The following is a 6082-nucleotide window of genomic DNA, read 5'->3' on the forward strand; positions in this document are numbered from 1 at the left end:
TGGGACTCGAGCCGCTCTGGGCTACATGGGAGTCCAGCGACATAGCCATTACGCTAACTGCTGGTCTCACATCCTGTAGATTTCTAAAATGCAGTTTACTTACTTGTGTTTATTTCATACTCCTCCGTAATTCCCAAAATTCCCTTTACAAAGCGGGTTTTCTAATCTTTTTTATTTCCTATCATTTAAAATAAAAAAATAAATAAATAAATAAATAAATAAACCTCTGCAACCGCACAGTTCATTCGTGTGTTGAGGCTGCCATCTTCTGGGTACAACTGGAATTACAGCTGATGATCAAACCAAACTGCAATTTACGTTACAACATACAAATTTTATATTCAGTAACTTCTCCTCCTTAGAGTTTACATTTTAGTCACTTACACTGGGGCACAAGTTCACCAAATCTTCCTTGTAACACTTTTTCCACTAATACAAATAGCCAATAGGTGTTATAAGGAAAAAAAATCTAAATCTTTAGTCTTCTCTTGGTATTCCAGACTCCACACAAAAGACTCCTCAATGAAAATAATTATATCTGCCTTCAGGCCCTGTATTTAAAAGTTGTTTGGAGAATTTTACGCAATCTAAAAGATAAGCCTCAAGTGACTTTTTCACTCTTTTACTTTTCCATAACAGAAACAGACTATGATTTCACTGGAGTAACAAAAGCTTCATAGATTTATAAATCTCTACCAAGATAAAAATTTGAAAACAGAGGATACCGTAATAGCAACTGCATTAGCTTCCTTTGCTGTTGTATCACATACTTAGTGGTTTAAAACAACACAAATGTGTTACCTGAGTTCTAGAGACATATATTCTTAATGAGCTAAAACTCAAATGGCAGGCAGGCAGTGGTCTTCCAGAGGCTCTGGTGTGGGCTGTTTCACTGGCTCCAAAGCCACCTGCATTCCTTCGTTTGTGGCCTCTGTCTCCATCTTCAAGCCAGCAGCCCAGAACCTTCAAATCCCTGTCCCTCCTGCTTCCTCCTTACCTGGACCCTGGTGATTACACTGGGTCCACCTGGAGAATCCAGAGAGTGATTCCTTATCTGGAGATCCTAAACTCAATCATATCTGCTGATTGCCTTTGTCGTGTATGGTGGACTAGGACATCTTGGCGGGGGCAGGGGTGAGGGGTGGCATTACTTAGCCCACCACAAGAACCTACAACAAATGTTAGAACCCAGTCTTTTCTTACTTTAAAAAACCCACAGTAGGGGCCAGCAGGTGGTGTGGTGGTTAAGGTGGTCGGACTCCCACATGGCTGACCACAGTTTGAGTCCCAGACCTGGCGGCTTGCTTTTTCACTTTCTTTCTCTCTCTCTCTGGTCAACTTCAAATAATTAATTAAGTAATGCCAATGAATAAAATTAAATAATCTTTAAAAAAAAAAAAGAGTGGATTTTTTTTTTAGAGGGGGGGCCTATAAAGTGCACTCGCTAGAGACAGAGAAAGAGAGAGATAGAAAGCAAGAAATCACTCCCAAGGAGGATGGCCACGCTGCAATCCCTTCTCCTCTCAGGAGTCTGGGTACACATGCACACATGCCTCCTGTGAGTTGCAAGCCACTGGGTCAGAGGAGCCTGCAGTTAACTACATGGTGTTGTTATTCAAATCAGTGCAAGAATAAAAGGACATCCAGTTTTAGCCAAATTAGAGTCTTTATTAAGCTAGCAAACTGCAAGCTATGGGAGGACTCAAGTTACTGTAAAGCCCCGAAGCCCCAACTGGAGGGGAGAAAGATTTATAAAGGCAGAAACTACGAAGGCAAAGAAAAACATAAACCTAAGAAACTGTAAGCCTTGAGTCATGCGAGAGTGGTTTACAGAGGCCAAAAAAAACCACAAAAACTAGTTATCAGGAAGGACAAAAAGGATTAAGAATGACCGGAGGTCTGCTGGTGATAAGCATTCAGTGAGAAATTTTTAGGAGGCACATATGGGTCAGGTCACAGGAAGGGGAAATAGCTTCAAAATGGAGATGCTCATGCTTCAGTGGGAGTCCAGGACCTTAACCACTACACCACCTGCTGGCCCCATGATTTCAATTCTTTGATTGATTGTTTTAGATAGATCTATAATTTTATTATGAGACCATTCTTTTGTCATTAGTTTGTTGCAGTGATAGCAAGATAACTATGAGTGTGGCTTAGCAGTTCTAATGTAACAACTGTATTCCCTGCTTACTGGGCTGAAATTTCTTCATATCCATTACGGACACATTACCTGCAACTGTTACTGCTACCAATCCTGACAGATACCATTTAGGGAGGAGCTGATGCTAAGGGATTAGACTAAACTTTGGTAAGACTACAAAAGTCTCTTTATGAGACTTTTTCCTCCCTCTCCCCTCCGATTACTTTGCTTTAAAAGAATAAGGTTACTGGGACCAGCAGTTAGCGCAATGGCTATGTTGCTGGACTCCCATGTAGTCGACCGCAGTTCGAGTCCCAGACCCAATGGCTTAAACTCACACCAGGTGTGTGTGGGCAAGCCCAAGATCCTGAGAAGAGAAGGGACTACGGCGTGGCCATCCTCCCTATGAGGATGATTTCTTTCTTTCTTTCTGTCTGTCTGGTGAGGGAACGCGCCCTATAGCAAAAACCTCTCCAAAAAAAAAGAATAAGATTACTTAGAGCCAGTCCGAACAGCAGCAGCACCCAAGGAGCATCGCATGTAGTTCTTGTTAAATAGTAACACCTGCGCACAGTACGCTTTACCACAGGCAGAGGGAAGGCGCGCTCTGGTTTTTCAACTCCTGATTAGAGTCCTTGAGGAAAATGAAAGTGTTCTGGATGGTGTTATTGCTGTGCATTTGTTGATGGGTCATTTTCTGTGCTGTGTTTGCTTTGAAGAGATCTCCCAATGTATCTCCAATATTCCTTTCTTACAATGCCCTTTTCTCTAGTTAGAATTTCACATAACTCTAAAGCTTTATTAAGAATGTCCTCCTTGCTGTGGCATTGGTTTTCTAGCTTGTCCTCATAGATATCCACAAGAAAGGCAATTAGATGGGGGAGCTGTGACTTGGTTGTAAATCAAGTAATTGATTTAGGAGATTGGGATATTTGAAAAGACCACAATCCTGCAAGATCCCTTTCGAATAGTTCCATGCACTGTCATTATGTGGTACTAGTTTAATCATTTCGAGAGTGTACTGGACTTCTCTGTCCAATACAGCACGTCAGTGTAGCCAGTGGTGTTAGAAATGACAAAGTATCTTTGGTTCCAAACAGAATTCTTTCCCACATTCTCTTTTTGAGAATTTGGTCTACATACTGTAGCTTATTATCTCAAAATTTAAATTCCTGAATAACCCACTGTTGGTGCTGCCAGGCATGGTAATTCTTTGCATCCTGATTGAGAATATCAGCAATAAACTCCAGCTCCTGAGATGGGTCTTTCAGCCATCCCACTAAAACTTGCCTACGGTGCCAAACTTGATAGTTTTCGGGCTGCTCCTCAATTATTGCTGTGATGTAGTTCATGTCTTCATACAGATCCTTCTGAAGTGACTTCAAGAGAACTCTCCAAAAATGCCACTGTATAGTTGGCTGCATTTAACTTAATAGCATCTTGTGTTGATTTAAAAGCTCATTCACTTCTTTCATCACGCTGCAGAACAGCTTGGAAATAATCACAGATGTCTCTGAATTTTTCGCTATAGATGATGTGGACCACTGGACCGGGACCATCATTCTGTGGTACTGGGTCTACGTCAGCCCATTCTGCTCTATCCCCTGTACAGTACGTAGGTGGGTGAGTCCAGGCTCAGAATCCGTCGTCCATAGGGGACGCCACGGCCTCTCTGACTTCTGCCGCCATCTCTTCCTCCTCCAACTGGGCGGCAGCTCCTCCGGCTGGCTGGGCTCACTGCCTGGCACTGCCTCCCTGACCTTCTTGGTGGCCGCCATCTCACCTCCTTCAATTCTTTCTCTTTTTGTTGGAGAGGTTCGCCAGAAAGAGACACACAGCGAGACAGAAAGCGATAAATCACCCCCCAGGGGGGATGGCCACGCTGCAATCCCTTCTCCTCAATCCTCCTCTTGGGATCTTGGGCACACACACAAACGCACCCAGCGTGAGTTTAAGCCAATGGGTCCGGGACTCAAACCACAATCGACTACATGGGAGTCCAGCAACACAGTCACTAGGCCAATTGCTGGTCCCATCCTCCTTCAATTCTTAATAGTAACAAAGGAATATACTTTTCATGTCCACTTTAGCCATTTTTAAAATATTTCATTAAATGAGAAGATGAAGTACTTCTAGAAACACACAGAAACACCTATCTAACTATGTGTTCTGCACCGGCATTTTATTAAGTCCACCATAACTGAGAAACCCTAAGCAGGCCACTAAACTTCTTTAAATTTCCGTATCTTCTGAAATGGTATGTTTCCTAAAACTTGAAAAATTTAAAAACATGCCACACACAGCAATTTCTGTGACATGGCACTAGCACCAACATTTAGGGAACATTTTCTGTGTAGGAAGCTATCCTGCACTTCTGCACTTTTTTTTTTTTTTTTTTGAGAGTAAGATTTTTTGGTGTAGGGTGTGGAGAGACAAAAATGTAAGAAATCACCCCCTCAGGAGGATGTCTGTCTCTTTCTGGAGAACACACACGCCCTATAGCAAAAACCTCTCCAAAAAAAATAAAGAAAGAAAGAATTGAAGGAGGTGAGATGGCAGCCGCCGAGGAGGTCATGCTGCAATCCCTTCTCCTCCATTCTCCTCTCAGGACCTTGGGCATGCATGCAACACGTGCCCAGACTGAATTTTAAGCTGCTAGATCCGGGACTTGAACCACGGTGGACTACGTGGGAGTCCAGCAAGGTAACCACCACCGCACTATCTGCTGGTCCCTACACTGAGCACTAAGTGCTGTCATCATTGCATTCTTGTAAGACAGGTGAGAGGGGTAGCACTGACTATTTTTCAGGACAAGGAAAACAGCAGCTCAGTGAAGTCAAGGGAATGGCCAATACATGGACAAGTCACAGTTTGGACCCTGATCTGTGTAACCGAACAGCCCACGACCCATACCACGCTGCCTCCTCACAGAGGTCCTCAAAATATTCTCTAGTTATTTAATAGATGTATCTAATCTACTACATGCTCCTCAAAACTAAGGATCAAAATTTCTTATTTTGTATTTCTTAGCATCCATCTTAGTGTGAGATAGACAACAGGCATGCAAATAGGGTCATCACCACCCACTGGAATGCAGAGCCAGGGCAAGCTCCCTCTCCTTTCTGCATATGATCTCAGCCTCCCAGGGCAGAAACAGCTAGAAAGATGGACTGTGCTTCCAGCACTCAGCTCAGCAGCCTCTGTTGGAGAATTCAAGCAGGTGCACCACATACACAGACAGAACCACCCAACCACAGCACCCGTGATGAGAACCACGTGGAAGGGAGTTGCTGGAAGGGCTTCTGAAAGAACTATCACTTTTCTGCTGATTCTTTTTTTTTTTTTTTTTTTTAGAGAGAGTTTTTTTTTTTTAAAGAGAGATTTTTTTGCTCTAGGGTGCATGTGCTTGCCAGAGAGACAGAGACAGAGAGACAGAAAGTAAGAAATCACTCCTCAGGGGGATGGCCACACTGTAATTTCTTCTCCTCTATTCTCCTCTCAAGATTTTGGGCACACACGCACACACACCCGATGTGAGTTTTAAGCTGCCAGGTCCAGGACTTGAACTGCGGTCAACTATGTGGGAGTCCAGCGACAAAACCATTGCACCATCTGCTGCCCCCAGACTCTACCTCTTTAACACCTCTGGAACTTGCTTTCTCCCTATGCATACTCAGGCTCTGGTGAACACTCCTGGGGTCACAGTCTTCTTCTCTCCATGTGACTGCCAGGCAGGCCTCAAAAGATAAAAGCCAATCTCTTTACATGGCAGGCAAGGCCCTCTGCCTCACTTCATGATGGCCCTGTCATATCCATGTTCTAAATCATCTGGGACTTGAAAGTGTATCTCAAGGGCCTTCCAGAACTCCAATAATCCTCCTTGCACCCACCTATCAAACACAACATCGTATTATAAAATGCAATGAAATGGTACTGTATTTG

General features: G+C 43.5%; 1 protein-coding gene and 1 pseudogene across 7 annotated transcripts in view; both read right to left on the bottom strand.

The window, feature by feature from the left end:
- The window catches only part of SLC25A26 (solute carrier family 25 member 26), a 161285-nt gene that overhangs the window by 125244 nt on the left and 29959 nt on the right, over positions 1–6082 (bottom strand). The window lies entirely within an intron of this gene.
- Positions 2806–3918, bottom strand: LOC102469650 (protein farnesyltransferase/geranylgeranyltransferase type-1 subunit alpha pseudogene; annotated as a pseudogene).

The sequence above is a fragment of the Tupaia chinensis genome, unplaced genomic scaffold, assembly GCF_000334495.1.
Source record: "Tupaia chinensis unplaced genomic scaffold, TupChi_1.0 Scaffold000682_1, whole genome shotgun sequence".
Lineage (NCBI taxonomy): Eukaryota > Metazoa > Chordata > Mammalia > Scandentia > Tupaiidae > Tupaia > Tupaia belangeri.